This window comes from Mauremys reevesii, linkage group 1, assembly GCF_016161935.1.
Source record: "Mauremys reevesii isolate NIE-2019 linkage group 1, ASM1616193v1, whole genome shotgun sequence".
Classification (NCBI taxonomy): Eukaryota; Metazoa; Chordata; order Testudines; family Geoemydidae; genus Mauremys; species Mauremys reevesii.
The window spans coordinates 73,699,285-73,722,735 of record NC_052623.1 but is presented as its reverse complement, the minus strand read 5'-3'; positions in this window follow the sequence as shown (position 1 = coordinate 73,722,735).

The window sequence follows — 23,451 nt, the reverse complement described above, 5'->3', positions numbered from 1 at the left end:
TTTAAGGGGGTCAACAAGCATGTGGACGAGGGAGATCCAGTGGATGTAGATTTTCTGAAAACCTTTGACAAGTTCCTTCACCAAAGGCTCTTAAGCAAAGTAAGTTGTCATGCGATAAGAGAGAAGGTCTTCTCATGGATCTATAACTCATTAAAAATAGGAAACAAAGGGTAGGAATAAATGGTCAGTTTTCAGAATGGAGAGAGGAAAATGGTGGTGTCCCCTAGGGATCTGTACTGAGACCAGTATTATTCATCATATTCATAAATAATCTGGAAAAAGGGGTAAAAAGGTGTAAAATTTGAAGATGATACAAAACTACTTAAGATAGTTAAGTCCAAAGCAGAGCTACAAAGGGATCTCACAAAACTGGGTGACTGGGCAACAAAATGGCAGATGAACTTCACTGTTGATAAATGCAAAATAATGCACACTGGAAAACATAATCACAACTATATATATAAAATGATGGGGGTCTCAATTAGCTGTTACTACTCAAGAAAGAGATCTTGGAGTCATTGTGGATAGTTCTCTGAAAATTTCCACTCAATGTGCAATGGCAGTCAGAAAAGACAGCAGAATGTTGGGAATAATTAAGAAAGGGATTGATAATAAGACAGAAAATATCTTATTGTCTATATAAAAATCCATGGTATGCCCACATCTTGAATATTGTGTGCAGATGTGGTCACCCTATCTCAAAAAAAAGATATATTGGAATTTGAAAAGTTTCAGAAAAGCACGGCAAAAATTATGAGGTATATAGAATAGCTTCCATATGAGGAAAGACTAATACAACTGGGACTTTTCAGCTTGGAAAAGTGATGACTAAGGGGGGCTAAGATAGAGGTCTATACAATTATAGCCGGTGTGGCGAAAGTAAATAAAGAGTTATTTACTCCTTCTCATAATACAAGAACTAGAGATCACCAAATAAAATGAATAGTCAGCAGGAGTAAAATAAACAAAAGCAAGTATTTCTTCACACAACACACAGTCAACCTGTGGAACTCCTTGCCAGATGATGTTGTGAAGGCCAAAACTATAACAGGGTTAAAAAAGAACTAGATAAGTTCATGGAGAATAAGTCCATCAATGGCTATTAGACAGGATGGACAGGGATGGTGTCCCTAGCCTCTGTTTGCCAGAAGCTGGGAATGGGTGATGGATGGATCACTTGATGATTACCTGTTCTGTTCATTCCCTCTGGGTCCCTGGCATTGGACACTGTCAGAAGACAGGATACCGGGCTAGATGGACCTTTGGTCTGACCCAGTATGGCCCTTGTTATGTTCTTATGAGATCATGTAAAAGTTCTCCTCATACAAAGCCAAGACAGACAATCTGGTAAACAGTATTACTTTGAGATGAAGATAGATATTGTGATAAGGAAGGAATTTGTTATGTTTACAGGGCCAATGACAATTAGACTTCTAGATTCAGGGCCACGTCACTGCTGCTCCAGACTGGATGCTCTGGGCTGGGAAAGTCACACTAGACTCCAGCCTAGTACTCCTGTGCTGGAGTTAGCAATATTGGGTATATCTACACTGCAATTAGACACCTGTGGCTGGCCTGTGGCAGCTGACTCAAGCTCACGGGACTCAGGCTTGTGGGGCTGTTTAAATGCAGTGTAGACTTCTGGGCTTGGGCCAGAGCCCTGACTCTAGGACTCTGCGATTTGGGGAGGTCCCAGAGCTCGGGCAGCACCCCAAGCCCAGAAGTCTACACTGCAATTAAACTGTCCCACTAGCTCAAGTCAGCTGGCATGAGCCAGCTGTGGGTTTGTATTTGCAGTGTAGTTATACTCATTTTTACAGCAAGCAGTCCCTCAGTGCAGATGAGGATGGTTATTAGCACAATCTGGATATTCAAATAGGCTGGGAGCAGGGCCATTGTTCATTTCCTCTGAGCACTGGCAAGCTGTTGAACTTTCTGTGGCAGGTTGTCAATAGAGCATGTGTCCACCAGAACCCCTGGAGGTCATAAAGATGCCCTGAATCTGTAAAGTCGCAGTGCCCTCAGACACTCTGGTTCAGTCAGTATATTCCCACTACTCTTTGTGCACCTCTTTCTTGGAGGCAGAAGGAAACTCACAGACATCTTTACAATTGTTCTAAGATGTATATATTTAGTTAAAAAAATCTCTTACAATAGATCCCTTACAGTTTCTGTAAAAAGAAAACCAAAGCAGAATATTTTAAAGGATGCTTCACATGGAAAATGTTGTCATAGGTTTGTTCCTCAGTTTGAACTTTAGCGTCCAAAAGTGGGGACCTGCATGTACCCTTCTAAGCTTAAATTCTAGCTTAGATCTGATAGCGCTGCCACCAGCCAGAAATTCCAGTGTCTGGCACACTTCCTGTTCCCCCAAAACTTTCCCTGGGGAACACAGATCCAAACTCCTTGGATCTTAACACAAGCAGAAATTAACCATCCCCCCTCTTTCCCCCCCCCCCCACCAATCCCTGGTGAGTCCAGACCCAATTTCCTGGATCTTAAAACAAAGAAAAATCAATCAGGTTCTTAAAAAGAAAGCTTTTAATTAAAGAAAAAGAAAAGGTAAAAATTATCTCTGTACAATCAGGATGGAAATGCTTACAAGGTATTCAGTTTATATAGAGTAGAGGGACTCCCTCCCCCCTAGCATAAGTACAAGTTACAGCAAACAGAGGTAACATATCCTTCCAGCAAAATACACATTTGCAATAAAGAAAACAAACAAAAGACTAATCCGCCTTCTAGCTAGTACTTACTATCTGGCACATAAGAAACTGTTTCAGAAAGATTGGAGAAACCTGGTTGCACGTCTGGCCCCTCTTAGATCCAAGAGAGAATGGACAACAACACAAAAAGCACAAACAAAGACTTCCCTCCATCGAGATTTGAAAGTATCTTGTCCCCTGATTGGTCCTTTGGTCAGCTGTCAGCCAGGTTCATTGAGCTTGTTAACCCTTTACAGGTAAAAGAGATATTAACCCTTAACTATCTGTTTATGACAAATGTTTATCCTCATGTACATGCATGTAACCTTAGTGATGTCAATGGAGTTGTACAAAGGTAAAGGAGATAAAGAATATGCCATGGAATATTTTTTGTCATAAGGACAAAGCCTATACTAAGGGCCAGTGTGTATCTGCACCACCCCATAAAACACAATTCCTTCTCTGCACACCCCTTGCTCCCAGGGATTAGTAATATACTGTTAGTCTAAAACAAGAGCATATCACAACCCTTCCTTAACACTGGCTGACATGTACAGACCAGGAACTAAGGAAGTGGAGTCAAAACTCCACTCATGAAGTAAATAGGCACAAGGAATCACTCTGCAGGTCCATGTAGAACCACATAATGGTGAGTATGTGTGTGGGGGGAAGAAGTTCTACCCTTTTACTCCCCTATATTCAATGTCACAATCTAGCCCTAAATAGATTTCTACTACTGTACCTATAGGTAGCATGCTTTTATGTTCTAATTTTGAATTTTAATCTCATAAATATTGGGTTTTTTTTAATATTGCAAATGGTTAAATACATTAATAAAGTGGGTAAAATACTGTATGCTCTGTGGTTGGCACTTGGTAATTAATATGGTTTAGCGCAACCAAATAATCATTTCACGTATTAAAAAAAACCAGTATTACATAATTGCAAACAGACTATTTATACCAGCCACATTGACATTTAGCAGGTTCCTTTGAATAAACGCACCAGAGGCCAGGACCTGAATTAAGAGATGTAATGGCTGCTGACATCATTGTATTTATGTGATTGGCATGATGAGATGAGCTTGGCCAAAAGCATTTAATCATCTGCGTCTTGGCAATGTATTTGGTCTGCTTTGATAGGAAGAACAAGAAAGGGAGGTGAGGGACAGGTCTTGAATCTCTGTCATTGCGAAGTTGGGGAGTAAATTCCTTACATAGTGTTGCCGCAAAGGTTTTACATTACAGTGGGATGAAATTGAAAAAAATGGCTTCTGTACTTAATTAGTGCTTAATATCATATTGTTTTCTGTTATTTATGTGCCAAGCACCGAGATACACCAACATCAATTAACAGTTTAACTGGAATTGTAGAGATATTAGGTTTAATTCTCCTCCAGTTTACACAAGTGTAATTCACATGCTAGAGTTACAGCATTGGCATGAATCCAAATCATCAGAGGAAGTGCAGATAGGTAGGAGGGCAAAGTGCTAGGGTATCAAACAGTGGGCCCACGCCCTCTGCACGTTGTATTGCTGTGTCCTATGAGGTTCTCTGTAAATCTGTTCATTCTAGAGCAGCGTTTCTCAAATGTGGTTTCCAGAGGATTTTTTTTGCAAAAGCAAAAGCATGGGAGGAGATTGGGAGGAAGTGGGAGGAACATTGTCCCACAAGCTGTATATGTTGATAATGGAGGGCACAATTTAAAGCTTCGACCATCCTCCAAACAGCTCGAGTCATAGCTCCCCCGGGCAGGACAGCCCCCCTTACCCTCAGTCTCCCCTCCCAGAAAGCAGCGGCCCGTCCCTGCAGCGCACAGCTGTTGCTCCTAAATAGTTTTTACCAAGGGCAGCAAGATGCACCACCTTGGTGTTTTTTCTGGCACCTCCAGCAGGGCTTAACACCCTGCACCATGCAGCCTGTTCAGGGGCTCTGGGCAGCACCTCTGGAGACACGTGGGGCCAATGTGCTTAGAGCCGGAGGTGGCTCTTGTCAGTGGAAGCAGCTGTGATGTTCATTCTCTAGGGTGCTCCCCTGGACAGCTCTCCCACTCCTGCTCCCGCTCACACCCAGCTGGGGCATGGAGAGCCTGGGACTCCGCAGGAGGCTGGTGAGTTCCCAACACACCTTCCCTAAGTCAGGCTCTTGCTAAAGAGCCATCAGAGGCAGAAACAGAGAGGCGGGCAGGCACTTCAACGTGTGTATGTGCATATTTATTTGTTTTTCCTAAAGTTAAGTACATCCTTTAGGAAAAATTATCAGAGCATCCACCTGCAAGAGTTGGTGGCCACACTCTGAGGCTACCAAAAAATTTGTTGTGAGAACCTCTGTTCTATTGTGCAAGCTGATAAGGGAGGAGCTAGGTTGGGGATCAGGAGGATAGTGGATCCACCACTACTCAAACCCTACTCCTACCCCCACCCTGGTCTCCCTGATGTAGGGACTCCGGAACCATGCAAGCTACAACAGCTATGGGATTTAGGAGCAGACTTGGACGAGCTTTGCTGCCACTCTGCAGCTTTAGAATCAAGATTCCTCTTCTCTGACCCTTGCATCCGAAGAAGTGGGTATTCACCCACGAAAGCTCATGCTGCAAAACATCTGTTAGTCTATAAGGTGCCACAGGATTCTTTGCTGCTTCTACAGAACCAGACTAACACGGCTACCCCTCTGATACTTCTCTGACCCTGTAGAGATTCCCAGTGCACAGCCAAGTGAACTGGGCTCTGTTTTCAACCCAGAAGTTAGTCATAAATGTGGAGTTTCACAGTATCAGGAGCAAGCTATGTGCAATTCTGGGGGCCTCTTCTGCAGCCTTGAAAGTGCTACGGAGCTGTCAGCTTCATTCCTCTCAGAGGGGAAGCAGTGAGGAAAACTAAACCCAGCAGTCTTTTTCCGAAGGTCTGATTGTCGACTGCCTTGTACCTTGTGTAGTAATTTCCATTTGTGGAAAGTGGGTGTAAATTGCCACCATTCTGATTCAGTAGAATTTTCCTGTCATTTTGCACAGATGCAATTGACAAGTCATGGTAAGACACTATGGAGAATGTGGCTCAGGCTTTTCACAGACAAAACACCTGTTGATTTCCAAGGGAGTTTTGCCTGTGTGATTTTTCACTAACATTTTTACACTAAATCTGAGTTAACTACAAGAGCAAGTTCCAGTGTAGTAAGTCTCCTGACTTTAATGATTTGCCAGAGTTACCAGCTGTTTCCTTCCTTCTGCAGTTTTGGGTGTACTGGCAGTCCTCTCTCTGGCATGAGGAAGAAAGATGGAGTCCTCTTGTATGATATGACACTAAGAGACAATTTATTTCCAAGAGAATTTGGCCAAGTGCAGTGATTTAGTTAGATTTGTTTGGTGTTTAATGATTTTAACTTTGTTTGTTGATAGTTGCCTAACATGCTGTGGCAGATAGGCCAATAAATTAAATTTATTATTATCATTATGCCAATGACTGGGTGGGGCATCTTGGAACTGAAGCTACTTTCAAACTGCTTCAGTGCCTCTGGCAAAAATAATTAAAAAGTAATAAATAAAAGAAGAATTTAGATTGTAATCTCTGAGGTGCAGAGACCATTTCCTCCTCTGTATTTTATATAACTTCAAAGACATGCTGTTAGAGCCAAATAAGAAGTGCAATAGTTCTTGTAGCTTAGAACATCAGGGGTCTGGTTCTTCTCTCACGTACATGAATGAATAGTGGGAGGAAATCCACAGACTTCACTAGTCGTATGTGTGTAGAATTCCTATAAGTAGGGAGTCAGGCTCTAAAGCAAATGCATAACTGACACTTAAACAATGCCAAAAGGGCTGCTGCCATTTTGGCTGATTATTTGGTTTATTAAGTTACAAATTATTGGTAAAGGTGTGACATCCACATTTGGTGTCAGTCAGCTTTGTTGTCATCATAGTGAAACTGATTCTAGATAAAACCAGAAATTCCTGTTTAAAAGCAGTGTAAAATGATAGCATGGGAAAAATTCTGTGCTGACTTCAGCAGAGGGCCAAAAAGTTGCTCTAATGGTGGCAATTGCCAGCTCTGCAGCACCACTTTCCAACCTCCCTTCCCCAACCTCCAGTATTCAGTATATGTCAGTGGTAAGAAGAAGCAAGGCCAGACTGCACTGTCCTCCTATATTATCTGCCTGTGAAACAGCCTCTTGAATGCTTGACTGCAAAAAGGCAGAATTTAGAGCAGCCCCGAGGCTGCTCTAAGGCAGAACCTACAGCAGCCTACAGCAGCCCCAGAGTTAGGGGAACACAAAAGTGCTTAAAGTCAACTCTGCCATGTGTCTTTTCACAGCTATGCTGAACAGAGGTCCGCTGTAGCTGAGGATCTGCCCAGCATCTGATGCCGCTGAATTCAATGCAGTTGGAGAGGAGAAGCAGAAAGCAGAATCTGGCCCTAGCTCTTTCAGGCATTACCTTTTTCCAGGTCTCTCCTTCCCAGGTACTGTCAAACATAAATCAGGGGTCGGCAACCTCTGGCACGCAGCCTAGTTTGTTTACCTGCCGCATCGGCAGGTTCGGCCGATCGTGGCTCCCACTGGCCGCAGTTCACCGCTCCAGGCCAATGGGGGAGGCAGGAGGCTGTGGCCAGCATATCCCTCAGCCCACACTGCTTCCAGCCGCCCCCAGTGGGAGCCCTGGTCCACCGAACCTGCCGACGCAGCAGATAAACAAACTGGCCCAGCCTGCCAGGGTGCTTACCCTGGCGAGCCGTGTGCCAGAGGTTGCTGACCCCTGGTCTAAATTATCTTCCATATTAAGCTCCTCTTCACTCTCCCTCAGTGTGTGGGTTCCACATAGGGATGAGCCCAAGTCAAAAAAGGCAGAATGCAGATCTCAAACACCCCTAATATAAGGCATTTTTCACCTGTGGAGGAAAAATCTTTTCAACCAGATTTTTATAATAAAGCAAAATAAGAACACCGCATCACACTTTCTTTTTTTATTGTTAGTGAATCAGTGCAGTGCTTTTCACATAGTTTTTCCTATGCCATTATTCTCAAATACAGTACAGACCACACAAGGCCATTCTTGTCAGGAATGAGAGCAAATGGCACAATTCAGAAGACAGTACCAGCTAGTGAGGACTGTTAGTGAACCCTGATCAGGACTGATAAATATCTGATGATTTTGTCAGTCAATTTAGGGAAAAGCTTGTCTGAGGTGTGGGGGAATTTTGTTTCTTTGGAACTTTATGGGTTCTTTAGAGCATTGTATGATTGAGACATTTTTGACAGGATAAGCAGTTTATTATTTATTACGACGAGACTGATGACACTGAAACTTTAAAGGCACCCAGAGAATATGTGGGTATGTGTTGAATTGCCGACACCTCTGATAACTCTATTTAAATAAATAGACCACTCAGACAGAGAGACACTTCCTGTGGTACTAAATTCCCATTAAGTTTTAATCCTTTTATTCATTAGACCCCATTTTGTCTACAATTGTGTCAGTTCTCCCCAACCACAAGCATTTGCCCCCTCATTTGTGGAAAATGTGAAGGATTTTGCGGGTGTTCACTGGACCTTTTGTGATGGGGCCAATGAGAGGTTACCAAAACAATGGGAAAAAACAAGTGGTTTCAGGATGGCAAGGCAAGGGATGGAAAGGAAAACAGGCTTGGTACAACCCTAATATTGCCACAAATAGATTAAATAAACGTAATCTAGCTAATCTTCATCAAGCAGCAAGGCACAGATATGATCAAACAGCACAGTTAATTCACCTTCATGATATAGTACAAGTATTTTTCACAGTATAGCAGTTTAATCAATAGAACAGTTACGTAAGACAGCACAAGTGTGTGTGCAGATAATAAACAAGGGAAGACATGAAGTCTTAGAACAGCAATTGCACCAGTGTAAAGAACTAAGGACATAAGTGTACAACAGTAATATACAGGAGAGAGAAGCCAGCACTGAGCTATTTTAATAAAGGCTGTGGAATCAGAGAAACAGAGGGAGGCAGAAATATTCCACTACAACAGCTTGCTACACCTAAAGGATCCAAGAAAAGGTGGGAGAGTATGACCAAGAGGAGGCCAAGGAGTGAATGAGAATAGGGTCAGGTGAGCTAGATGTGGGCATTAAAGATGCCTAGAGGTGAATGAAGCAATTTGGGAATGAAGCATAGCTCCCTGCAGTGAACAGCATCATGTTATTACATACTGGACCAAGTGTGCATCACCAGATAAATAGTCTTTTGAGAAAAATATGCAGTGTTCTTGAGAATCCATATTCACATATTGTCATTCAGTTGTTATTAGTTTCAAAAGGTAATGTGGCCAACAATGCACTCAAGGTGATATAGTGCTCAGGCAACTGTTTCGATTTTTCTTTTGATGTCTTTAGCATTTTTTCAGTGTATTCTCTGAATTGAATTCATTTAATGACACAAGGAAATTATATATATATATATTTGTTTTTTTCATATATATAAAAAACCAACATCATATAAACCTGTGTATCATTAGCCATGACAGATTGGATACTGTCATTCGGGAAATCATATGTGAAAGGAATGGGGTTACTGAGAAATAAGCGATATTGGAAGATAAGGGCAATTACTTCACAGCAATAATGGGATGAAACTTACCTACCGCCTAACAATTAAGCAAGGGATGCCCAGGGCTGTGAGGGTGGGAAAGATGTTGATTTAGGTTAGGGTACAAAAAACTATCTGCACAATAATGGGCCTCTGGGGGAGAAAAAACATTGTGTGGGGAAAGATGGTTAATTGTATATGCAAGTTCAAAGAATCTTCTGAAACAATATTGAAGTAGCAGATGAATTCACTTCCCAAGATTGTGCACCTGTACAAACATTAATTGTCCCTGTGTATCTTGGACTCCACCTCTAAAGTGCTAATGCAAAGGGCTTGAATGCTGACTTTAAAGGCTCTGAGAAGCACAGATGCCACCCTCACTTTATAAGTGAGGGGGAATTGTGCACATGCATATTCTTCTCACATTTTCTGTTGAGAGAGAGAGAGAGTCAGTCCACAGAAATGGGAGTGGGGAGAAATGGAGCATAAAGGAGGAATTAAGTTCTCCAATATGAGATAGCAGGAGTGCTGAGATATTGGCATTCAAAAAGGCTTGAGAGGTGGAAACCCAGGTTCCCTACATATGTGTCAGCCTTGTGGCCTGAAGCTTTAGAGCAGTGGTTCTCAACCTGCAGCCCATGGGCCACTTGTTGCCCAATCAGCACACAGCTGTGGCCCATGTGACAACCTCAGGGCCACACAGGTAGTATATGTGTTGTGTGGATACGGCCCACGTAACACATAAAGAGCTTCATATGCGGCTCACAATGGTAAATAGGTTAAGAACCATTGCTATAGAGCAGGGGTTCTCAAACTGTGGGTTGGGACCCCAAAGTGGGTTTGAATGGGGTTGAAAAGGCTGGTGTTAGATTTGCTTGGGCCCAGGGCCAAAGCACAAGCCCAAGCCACACCACCTGGGGCTGAAGCTGACGCCCGAGCACCACCACCCAGGTTACATGCCCCCTGCCCAGGGAAGAAGCCCTTAGGCTTGTTTGCCAGCCCAGGGGAGGCAGAGCCTGATCGGGCTCGGTCTTCGGTCCCCCTCCTGGGCTATGTAGTCATTTTTCTTATCAGAAGGGAGTCACGGTGCAATGAGAACCGCTGCTATAGAGAATAAAAGAGCTCTCTGTTGCCACCTGTTGGTGAAAAGAGAGAAGAGAGGCCCAGGGATGATTCAGGACTGCAGCTGGGGCAGGGGCTCCATAGGAGAATGAGCTCGCTGCTGGCATCTGTTGGAGAGTAAGGGGAATTGACTGAATTTTCTTTATGGTTAGATGACAGTTTGGGGCATTTGGGTTAAAAAAGAGTTAAATTTTGAATTTAGGGCAATAAAATGCTATTGATCCTGTTGGGAAATATAAGAACAAGACACTGATATCAAATGCGCCTGAGTTTGCCCTGACATACACTGATGTCAGGCTCCATGGGTCCTGGGAGCCTGGACAGAGTTAAAGGATGGAAGGAGAGGTGGGGCAGAGAGGGGAAGTTTCCTACTGCCTATGAGGAATCCCTCAGTGAGGACTCTGTAAAAGTGCTAGATATAACTCTTCCCTTTCCAAAAAGCTGAGCTGTGGCTGCTGCAGAACAGTGGACTCTGCAGAGCAGAGGGGGGCTTTGAGGTAATGGATGGTGCAGAGTAGCAGTGGCAGCCTTGAGGTGATGGCTGGTCACAGTGCAGGTGGCAGCACCTTCAAGGTGATGGATGGCACAGAGAAAGGCTGTGGTTTTCAGGCAGTGGGTGTTGTAAAGCAGAGGCAGCTGGGGCAGAATGGAGGTGGCTTGGGCTAAAGCCACAGAGAGTAGCAGCCTAACGCAAGGACTCTGGTGTGGGCCTCCCTACCCAGCAATTGAAGCTAAATCACCCCAGCTGGCTCAGGCAGTAAAGCCCCCAGGTAGCACAGCCCTGCCTACAGATTTCTCCAACCTAGGACAGCTAACTCTGAGTAGGAAGCTGGGGAAGAAGGAAGTGGCTGCAATTCACCACAAGTGCTTGGTGGGACGAGGTTGGGACTATGGTTAATGCACACTGAGGGGTGGAAGTCTTACCTCATAACATTTATTGATCTATTAATTGCTGGTTTTCCCAAAGTCTTTCGGTTCTCTCCACCATCCCTTTTCCACTCCTAATAAAGTTCTCTTTGTTTTAACCCCTGGACGCAGTGTTTGTCAGTGGGGAAGCACTGTCCATCAGGGATGTCCAGAATGGTGTATATAGTTCCCCATGTTTCTGGGAGGGGGTTGAGACAGTTTTAAGGAAACCTGTAAGAAAATTAATCCCAGCCCTTTTTGCTGCCATTGACACCTTGCAGAAGGGTTATATATGTGAGACTTTTCTAATTTGACTTTGTCCCCATAACTAGAGTCTGGCTGCAGGACAAGGTCTAGTGTTTTTTGGGTACCATCTGGTTTGGATTTAATTTGATCTTGACTTAGGGTGACCAGATGTCCCAATTTTATAGGGACAGTCCTGATATTTGGGGCTTTTTCTTATATACGCTCTTATTACCCCGCACCCCCATCCCGATTTTTCACATTTGTTATCTGGTCAGCCAATCTTGACTTTTCTGATGTATTTAAGTGAGTTCTAAGTCACTTTGGGGTTCTTAGATGGTCTCAGATAATTCCTTACAGTCTGTCCTGGGTAGAAATGAGGAATCTTCCACCTCTGAGGGGAGGTAGAAGGAGGATCAACACTTAACCTCAGCTAGGAGCCTCAGTCAAAGGGATGAACCAGGAGTTAGGTGCTTTCAAGCTATGGTTGACCCAAAGTATGAGATAAGTCTAAACACAGCAGCCTAGGGAAGCTATAGGGGCTAAAGGTGATATTAGTATAAAATACATATCCAAGGATCTAACACATTTCTTAGTCAGAGGGAGTAAATAAAGCACTAAAGGATATGGGACACAACACAGAGTCTCAGGACATCGTGAAAAAAACATGTATTTTCATTATAGCAAAAGCTTGCTCAGTGCAGCATTTCTAGCACAGGTTGCCCTGTGCATTATTCTTCAGAGAAAAGAGTTATCATGCCACATTATATTCATCCCTCAGGATTACAGTATTCTTCTGTTGGAAGGAGGAAGTCTAGATTAGGTTAGTGACTTGAACTTGGAGGGTGTTCTGCAATTACCTGCTAGATGATTAACAGCAATTTCATGCAACATGCTACATTGGCAAACCTGAGAATATTAAAATCACTGAGGTAAATAAATAAGCCATATGTTTAGTTATCTATCAGCTAGCCTGTATATTGGGGGAAATGTGGTGACAGAGCATTTGCTGTATAAATGTACTGATTTAAGGTTAGGACCTCCATGTTTGACTATCACTTGTGCTTAACTTACATGTTCATGGTGAGAGAGAAACTCCTTTTATTTCTTATTCTCTGATATAAATTTCCCCATAAATGTTATCAGTAGAAGTATAGAAAATGTAGCTGGAGAGAAAAAAAATCTCCCTCTTAATATTGGATGGTTTTGTGAAGCTGTGGAAAAGTGCATTCGTGTACTGACTTGTGTGTCATCATGGGTTTCAAGTATATGTTGTAAATTGCAATGAAATGAAATAAAATAAAAGGTTTCCTGTCTGTCTGATTTTTAGACATTTCCATTTGAAACAAGCAGCAACTGAAAAAAACTCATGTTTTCACAGTAGAATATCTGCCTCATGTTGTTCTAGAGAATTAGGAAAACAGTTGGAAAAATTATTTCTGTTCATCAAATCTGAGAAGCAATTTGATTTAACAATGATTGTACTGCCGTATTTTGAGGGGTGGGGGTTTGTTTGTTGTGAACAGGCTTGGGACTGAGCTTTGTCTGCCCAGTTGTTTGGAGAGATGCTTTTATTCATGTAAATACAACTATACATGCACAGACATATATACTTTCACATGGATGAGAATTTGTACATGAACAGGCATATTCGTTCTGGAATAGGTCACCCAACCATCTGAAATATACTCATTTCACAGGTTTAAGAATGAGGGTATTTGAAATATAAGGAATGAATAGGAGAGTTGTAAAATCGCAGCAAGTACAAGCAAAAAGTGAATACAAAATTAGCTTAAGTAGCAGTAAGAAGGATAAAAAAAGATAGAAGGTAGGTGGGGGGATACATTAGTATCAGAAAAGTCCTCTCTCTGGGGACACTTGGCACATATCTCAATCTTGGTATATATATAAAATATTGTTGTATGGGCACTTAATACGGCAGTTCCCTAACCCCACCCACCCTAGCACTGAGGCCTGGTCTACACTGGGGGGGGAGGGCAGAAATCAATCTAAGTTACACAACTTCTAACATCGCTGAAGTCAACGTACTTAGATTGACTTACTGTGGTGTCTTCACCGCGGTAAGCCGACTGCTGCCGCTCCCCCTTCGACTCTGCCTGTGCCTCTCATGGCGATGGAGTACAGGAGTCGAAGGGAGAGTGCTCGGGGGTCGATTTATCGCATCTGGACTAGACATGATAAATCAACCCCTGCTGGATCGATCACTACCCGCCGATCCGGGGAGTAATGTAGACATACCCTGAGTTAATTAATCACGTAAAATGGATAGGGGTAAATGAACACACCCTTCACTAATAACACTACACATATACATATGATTAACTGTGGTGAATGGTTGATGACACTAGGAAATAAAATTGAGGCAGGTAGATTCAATTAATGCACTTGGCATTTATATAAAACAATGGGTAGTGCTGTGTATATGAAGGCAGAAAACAGCAGTTCTCACTTCTCTGGCCAAAGCCAAAGCAGTCAGGATATTAAATGATCCAGACAAGGAACACCCTACATCCCATTACTTGCATGAATAAGACCAGAAAAAACTGAATGTAAATTCTTCTATGAAGATGACAAAATAACTTTTTCTAGAAAAAAATATTATGGGAAGCTTAAGATTTCATAGCATAAGAACATAAGAACAGCCACACTGGGTCAGATCAGTGTTCCAGCTAGCCCAGTATCCTGTCTTCCGAAAATGGTCAATACCAGTTGCTTCAGAAGGAATGAACAGAGCGGGTAATTATCAAGTGATCCAACCCCTGTTGCCCATTCCCATCTTCTGGCAAACAGAGGCTAGGGACACTTCAGAGTATGATTTTGCATCCATGCTCATCCTAATGGCTCATCCTCCTTGAATATATCCAGTTCTTTTTTTAACTCTGTTATAGTCTCGGTCTTCACAACATCCTCTGGCAAATGGTTCCACAGGTTGACTGTGTTGTGTGAAGAAATACTTCCTTATCTTTATTTTAAATCTGCTGTATATTAATTTCATTTGGTGACCCCTAGTTCTTGTATTAATAGGAGTAAATATCACTTCCTTATATACTTTCTCCAGACCAGCCATGATTTTATGACCTCTATTTTATCCCATTTTAGTCATCTCTTTTCCAAGTCCCAGTTTTATTAATCTCTCCTCGTATGGAAGCTGTTCTATATCCCTACCCATTTTTTCCCTTTTCTGAACCTTTTCCAATTCCAATATATCTTTTTGAGATGGGGGACCACGTCTGCATGCAGTATTCAAGATGTGGGCATACCATGGATTTATGTGGAGGCAATATGATATATTCTGTCTTATCTATCCCTTTCCTAATGATTCCCAACCTTCTGTTCGCATTTTTGACTGCTGATGCATATTGAGTGGATGTTTTCAGAGAATTATCCACAGTGACTCCAAGATCTCTTTCTTGCTAATTTTGACCTATCATTTTATAGCTATAGTTGGGATTATGTTTTTTCAGTGTGCATTACTTTGCATTTATCAACATTGAATTTCATTTGCCATTTTGTTGCCCAGTCACCCAGTTTTGTGAGATCTCCTTGTAACTTTTCACAAACTGCTTTGCACATATACAAACACTAATTATCTGAAAGTTTAAGTTACTTTCAAATACTGTAAATGTCCTTGTGGCATGAAAGGATATCAGGGAAGTCCTTAAGACTTTGTGTAATTAAATACTGATGAACAAAGGTTTACTAATTTCTGGTCTGCTTTTCCTTCCATTTGGTTAAGGGACTTGAGAGTGGAGCTCATAGGTTCGATAGGGGAGAGGCCTTGGGGGAGGGGGGTGTTGCTTGTTTTTTTGCAGGGAAGGGTTGGGTTTTTTTACATTTCAGAACATTTGTGATTGTCTTTTTGTTTTCCAGTTGTCTTGCATACACCTAATTGGATTTCGAATATACAAAAATATTAGAGCTGGATGAGTTTTTTCAGACAACTTTTTTCCCCCCTGAAATATGCAGATTCGGGTTAATGAAAGCATTTTGTGAATTTGTGTTGAATTCCTGGAATTTTGGTAGAAACAAACAAAGAAGCAAAACATTCTGAAAAATGTCAAAACATTTTGTTTTAACACCTTTTTTAAATGAAACATTTTGACTTTTCATTTTGAAGTAACATTTTGTTTTGGATTTTATATCAATTCTATTTTTTTTTAAATTAAAGGTTAAAAAAAAACCTCAGAAATGAGATGTTTAGTTTCAGGTAGAATGAAACATTTCCAAATATGAAAAAGTTCAATATTTTTTCCTGGTTAGGCCAACCAGCTGAAAATCAGTTATTCACACAGCTCTAAAAAGGATGAGAGGTCAGGTATTAGTGGAAAGCAATTCCACCATGATGAAGTCCTTCCCTGTGAATGCTGTATAAGTAAACCATTACATTAGGAAAAGGGAGGGGAGTATTTGAGATGGGTCCTAATGTGGCAAAAGTTCTTTCCTTTCTTCTGTCTGTCCTCCACCTGTCCCTTTATTGTGTTTGTTTCAGGACTTTTTTACTTACCTTTTTGGGGAAGTATGAAACAGGAACCCTGAAAAGGATAGTATGCCCCTGTAATGGAAGTGTGTGATTTGATAACTGAAAAAAAACAATGTAGCACTTTGTCAATGTATTTTGATTGTATTGCCGTATTTGTAGTTCATGTTTTGTTGGTTAGTTACAGGACATACATCACATAGGGTGAAATTCTATGTTGTGTCCCTAAAAGGTGCAGCCCATAGCTCACACTTGAATGTGGTAGGGAGGGCAAAGGCCAGGTGACTGTAAGCCAGCATTGCACCCTTTAATTCTTGTTTTCTCTGCTACCCCTGGTGTAATAATGGGTATATCTACAATGCACACTCCTTATGGCAGTGTGTAGAGTACATACACTGCACACCTCCTAGCAGGGTACATGGTGAGGCACTCCTTAGGTGAGTCGATTACAGACATGGCTCCCCTGTCTACACTGTTTTAACAGTGTAGAGTCCCACTGCCTCCCTGCTGCTGAAGTTTTTCTCTGCCTCAGGGAAAGGCTGTGGCAGGTGGAAGGCAGCAGGAAATGGCTCCACTGCTGAAGCTTTTCCCCACTAGAGGGAGCCTTTCACACCATTCTCTGACACAACCATTCCCCCCTGGCATGGCCCCTACATCGAAAGGGTTTCTGGGATGACAGACATATGGCTTCTTGCTGCAGTTCCTGTGCCAGGGAAATCATGTGCTTACCATTATTGTCCCTTTATGGTCTCTGGCCCTATAGCCACCATAAAGGGAGCACAGGGGAGTTCCCATGGTATTGTTTCTGTCCCATGCCAAAATTTGTCTTAAATAAACCTTTCAAAATTAATATTATGTTTGTTAGTTAAACTCATTATTTAAGTTACAGTGTGAAGTGCATATTTGATAATATTCACATTTCTAAAGACCGTCAGACAAAGAATTATTTGGTAAAGAAATTAATTAATAATGAAAAAAAATTGCATTCTGTTCACAGAGTACATGAGGGAAAGAAAAAGGTGGCATTTCTCAAATAAGATATTAAATTTACTTAGTTCTAATCCCTGTTCCTTTTTTTTTTTTTGCACACCGATAATATTCATGATTTTTATGCTTACATATATGATATGCGGCAAAGAGTTCTGTGGCACCTTATAAACTAACAAACGTATTGGAGCATGAGCTTTCGTGGGTGAATACCCACTTCTTTGGATGCATATATGATATGATTGCTACCCATGTTGTTTTCAATTCAGATACAGGGAGTACAATTCAGACCATAATGCACTAGCTGATAGCATAAATGTTGAAGTGTTTTGGATGGCTTGGAGACATCATCACTTGGAGGCTTTGTGAAATATGTGCTTTTCAGGAGGGATTTGAGAGAGGAGGGAAACTATTTAGTGAGAGCTACTGCTCCCATCACACAAATGACCACTGTGTTTTCTATTGTTTTAATATGAAAAGGAGGCATCTGGTAATTACTTGTGTGTGTATATATTCACACACAGAGAAAATGCCTACATTTTTCTAAAGAATATGAGAGCAGAAAGGCTACACAAGCGTTGTTCCAAGATAAGCTGATTGAGAAAAGTGTAAGGTCCCCTGAGGCACAATGATTGCTTTGGCTTAATATAACTGTGACCTTTGATCTTTAAAGTATTAATTTTGTTTTTACAAATCAGGTGGCCTATACCCATGTCCAGCTCTTTGTCACTCAGCTTCTTGGAATCTCTGCAGGTTTGTGCTCATATACGGTCTCTCTCTTTCTCTCTCTTTCTCTTTCTCTCTCTCATTCCCTAATTATCTCTCCTTAATGTCTAATAGTCCCTTTTAGATGTGTCACAGTGCATTAGAGAATTGCTGCATTTCTGAGAAGCCAATAATGCATTAATAACTCCTACAAGTGAAATGTCCTTTTAGTTATTAGCTCACACACTAATGTAGTTAAATTGTGTATAGTTAAGATTATGTTTGACATTGTTAAGGTTAATGACCTCATGATGAACAACAATAGACATACTTGCCAATAAATGAAGTAATTATTTTTGTGAGCTATTTTTTCTCTACCTAGATAGATCTACCATCTTATAGTTGTGTATTCCTAATTCAATGATTAAGCACCTGTGTTCATAGACTCTGAGCCAATTCCTGCTTAACTTACTCATGCAAACAGTCCCATTGACATCAGTGGTAGTATTTACAAGAATAAATTGAGCGGGATTTGGCTCTTTAAGTAATTTCAGAGTGTTCTGGATTCAGCTGTATGACTTCAATATTTAATTAAACTGAAATTAATACCAATAAAGAAAACCAAACACAAAAATCCAGTGCTAGGTGGTACCACTTACTGGACTCACTAAAAGTAAAATCTGTATGTTTGCAGCTGTTCAGCTGCATGCTGTGATCTCATCTGATCTCAGAAGTGACAAAGAGGAGATGCGTGACCTTTAAGGAATACCTACAGTATTTGAGGACACAGCGCTGGGGATTCAGTGGGTAAATCAGAACTGAAACTAAATTGTCAAAAACAAAAGGTCATTTAAAATTCTGACAGAAGAAATCTGCCAGCAAAGCAACATAACAGCAGTGTTCCTCAAAGCCCTCTTACATCCAGCAGCCTCCATTAGCCTGATGACCATCCAAACAAGTCTTTTCCTTCAGTAAGAAAGTTGCATGGAGTTTCAAACTGGCAAAGGTAATAGGCTGTCTATGACAAGGGCATGAATTTCATCCCCTTTCCTTCAAAACCAGACCTGATTAAAAATCTGTTGTGGCCAGCTGTAAGAAGCTAAACTAAAAACAACCTGGCACCAGCCCTTGTCATATTGGCCAGAAATCCTGAAATAGTCTTCAAAAGTTATCTCCATGTGCATTGAAATCACCCAGCATAATTGATCTGGGTGAGTTGGATGGAGTCGAGAGGCTCCATAACACTAAGAAGGAGTTAAGGAGGCTGACAGGCTCCCCACTGGCAATGAAAGGGTTAGGGGAAGCCTGTGGACCCAGTTACCCCTGACCCCAGTCCACCTGCAGCCAATATCAGGGGTGAAGAGGGAAGATAAAAGGAAAGGGACTAGGTCATATCAGAGCTCACCAGGAAGGAGAACAAAGCTCTGTGTATCCTGGTGGGGGAGAAGCTTGGTTGCAGCTCTGAGATGGAGATTGCTTGCCAGTTGCAGGGGCGGCTCTAGAAAATCCGCCGCCCCAAGCACTCGCGTCGCCCTTCCCCGGTCCCGCGGCTGGGGCAGAAGTGCCTGCGGACCGTCCTGTGGTCATGCCTGCGGCAGGTCCGGTCGTCCCGGGGCTCCGATGGACCTCCCGCAGGCATGACTGCGGAAGGTCAGCCGGAGCCAAATGCCGCCCTGCCGGCAAAATGCCGCCCCACGCGCCTGCTTGGCGCGCTGGGGTCTGGAGCCGGCCCTGCCAGTTGGATCAGTTCCCTCCTGGAAGAGATGACCGAATCCTGGGAAGAGAATCCACAGAAGCTCACACTGGAAATAAGCCCTGAACACAAAGGTGGAGCCCCACTGAAGGTTTGTGGGATGACCCTAGCTTTGAGTTCTATATTTTCCTTCCTGACTACCTTTGAACTTCAATGCCCCAAGAGAGGTAGGACTGAAGGATTATTTGGATAGAAGACCAAAGCACCACTACCTGGACCTCTAAGGGTATGTCTACACTGCAAATAAAAACCTGTGGCTGGCCTGTGCCAGCTGACTCGAGCTCCTGGGGCTCGGGCTGCGGGGCTGTTTAATTGCGGTGTAGACTTCTGGGCTTGGGCTACAACCAGAGCTCTGGGACCCTCCCACCTCTCATGGTCCTAGAGCCTGGGCTCCAGCCCAAGCCCAGAAGTCTACATTGCAATTAAACAGCCCTAGAGCCTGAGTCATCTGGCATGGGCCAGCCACAGGTCTTTAAATGCAGTGTTGTTGTACCCTAAGAGACAAAACAGACCAATGGAGACCTGCAGCATAGTGACTTGTGCCCTGGAGGGCCACAAGGGGGCTCTGCCCCAGCAACAAAGTTATAAGAGTCTTATCTCTATGGAGTGCTGCATGTTTGGTTCAGTAGGGAGTCTATTTAATACATTAGTACTTGCTATTTAGATCCAAAAAGGGACAAATTAAACTTTATGATAATATGGGTAGGATACTTTTCTGCTGTAAATCATACTAGTTCCATATAGTATCTTCATCCTACTATATTTAAATAGCATGGTTCACTTCAGTGGAGCTCCTCTGAAATACACCAGCTGAAGATCTCACCCTGTGCGTACAGTTTTGTGGGTTGTGGGGTTTTTTTTTGTTTTGCTTTATAGAACAACACATTTTAAAATAATACCAATTTTTACATAAGCATATAACAAGAAAACAGATTACACGGAGACACTAGCAATTTGCTTACAGTAGCACCATAATGAGATCAGCAGCATGGAGGAGTATACAACTACAATACCATGTGATCAACATTATCAACATAGTGATAAATATTACCCATATATAAATACATATTATAATATCTATTGCATTCAAAGGTAATATATCTGTGATTTTTTCATCCTGTTAGAATTCTATATATCTTTTTGTCTTAACTAACATGGAACTTCCCAAATAATAATGGATGGATTGTACCTTCAAGCTGTTTTCATTTAAAGAAAAATGGCCATTAATTGTCCAAGATTTGCTCCTTTTGTCAGAACTAATACAGAGGTGCTGGTACTGGGAGTGCTAGAGCACCCCCGGCTTGAAGTGGTTTCCATTATATACAGGGTTTACAATTTGGTTCAATGGTTCTCAGCACCTCCTCTATAAAAATTGTTCCAGCAGCCTTGAAAAAATAATGAAGTCATCATTGGGAAACCCTCCAACAGGTTGGCTGTTCACACAAAGTTATAGGACCGAACTGTTTTCATTTGTACCTGTCTAACCGTAGATATGTTCTGTAGGTTTTAAAGGGGCTGCAGTTAACATTGTTTGCATTTCTGATATAGAGTCAACCCTGATATTCACGATTTCCTAGTGAATTGGGATGATTTTAAAATGGCTTGTGTAGGAGGGAGATATTTATAGTTTCATTTATTAAAATTATTTAGCACCTTTAAGTCACACTTGTCTTTTTTTTCCAAAAAGTCATACTCTGGTTTGTCTTCAGTATTTAATGAAAAGTAGTTTATATATAACTTAACTGATAGACATACTGGGCCAGATTCTACAAAGGTGCTGAAAGTAGTATTTTCAATTTCCACTGAAGTAAATGGAAGCAAAGGGAACTCAGCACATCCCAGGACTGGATTTAATGTAGAATAAGCCCTTTTGGTATTTTGGAAATAGAAGTGTTGTTTGGAAGTGAATGAGAGGTGCACCTATTAAAAAATGCTACTGTCAATGTGCAAGACACTTTTCGTAATGCTTTCTGAAACTGACACTAGTTTGCTATTTACAGCACTTTAATAGGATTCAGTGTCAACATGCAGATCTCAAAATGATGTAAATGCACATATATGGAGATGATTTTGCATGGTCAAATGGAACATGTCAGAATATGCCTGTGGAGAATATTAGTAAATCAAGAAGGGTAAAATGAACCCATGACTGTACAAGTATAGGGAGGCAATGTTACAATGTCGGAATAAAATGAAACAAATGCATGTCTAATGCTAATAATTTTACCATGATTAGTCAATATCAAAATAACCTTTTTCCTGTTTCTGTTATTACCCTTTCATGCCAGACAACGTCCAGTCCAGCATCTCTGGATTAAACCCACTGACACCTGTGAATATCTGTCTGCCTCTCTTTCAAGTTAGAAGATGGGGAAGGGAAAACAGTTGGACCTTCTACATTTTCCCAAAGGCTTTGAGAGAGGAGGGATAGGTACTAAACTACCTTCCAGGAAACAGCTCAAACAGAGGGATGGGAAGGGGAAAAAGGGGCATTGGGCAAAGATTGCCTAAGGGTTTTGCTGGACCCGAGCACCTCTCTCTTCCAGCCATACTGCAACATTTGGGATCAGCTGAAGCACTTGTGTTCAGTGTCTCCTGGTTTAAATGAGAGGGGGTGATAGTGACCCAGCAGGCACATTGAAAGATGCATCTGTTTTCACAGGCATCTCTTGGGGGCAGGAGATTGATTTGACAGCAGAGCATATAAAATGTTTTCCATGAATATTCATTTGAATTGTTAATTGAACTTGCTTGTCTACATTTGCATCCCTGAGTTTTCTTTCCTCACGTATTCCGGTTTGCTGGCAAGACTTTCAGACATAATGAATTTTAAGTTAATATCACAGGAATGTTCCTGGAAAGTGAATTTCAGACTTGTAATCTCAAGTATTCAAACAGGAAAGCTGACCCAAAACCAGCCATATGCCTTACGGATCTAATTAAAACCTCTTGAATTCAGAATATGAAATGCTTGCAATTAAATGCTCATAAATGAGCTACAGCCCAAAGAAATGTTTTGCAATAACTAAAGTTTAAGAAACTTTGACATCTGTTCATGGGCAACTTGCAAACAGAAAAATGCAAAATTACTTACTATGATCTATTTGCCCAGTTTTCGAGAACCAATTGCCCTTTTAGGCAAGTAATATGTTGTGGGGCTGAGAAACTTCTGTTCTTTATTTGATTTAGAATAAAGTTTTTCCAGTGGGTAGATCATTGCACAGGTAATTAAAAAAGGAGAACAAATAAATAATATATTTTAAATGCAGGTAAGTCACAACAGGATGAGTCGAGGGTGGAGCTGCAGCAAATGTATTTGCTTTTGTGGGTTTAATTCATAACAGCAATGGTGAAGATTAATTAATCTTAATGATGAATTTGCTACATATTCAAGCTTTATAATATTTTGATGGTTTCTCCAAAGTACTAAAATGTCTTGGCTCACAATAAGTACAAAATCTTTTATTTGAGCTAGGTATGTTTTTTTGTTTGTTTGTTTGTTTTTAATTAAACTGCTCAATATACATCTGAATCTCCAGCATCCAAATGGATTATTTTTCACAACTCTTTAACTTTATAAAATGTAAGCCAATTAAATAAACAGCTATGTCCAAGCATACAACTTGCATGTCAAGACTCAGCTTGCTTTGATATTGTTTCAAATATTGAAAGTACAATACAGAATGGAAATGCTGACATATTAGAACTAGCTTTATATCCTATAGTACTTTAATAAAGCCTTCAGTTTCTGTAATAGTTTGCTCATTATAATTAAAAATTATTCAAGCAAGAAACCTTTTCCCAAAGAAAGGAAATTAACTGAAGCTGGTTTTTACTACATTGATAAATCGAGCATGAAGAGCTATTGTTTTAATTAGTGTACAGAAAAAAGCAGAAATTAGCCTAGAAGATATGATCAAGTAGACCCTTAGAAATATAATATGTTTTCTGCTTTTTCAGGCTCAAGAACTCA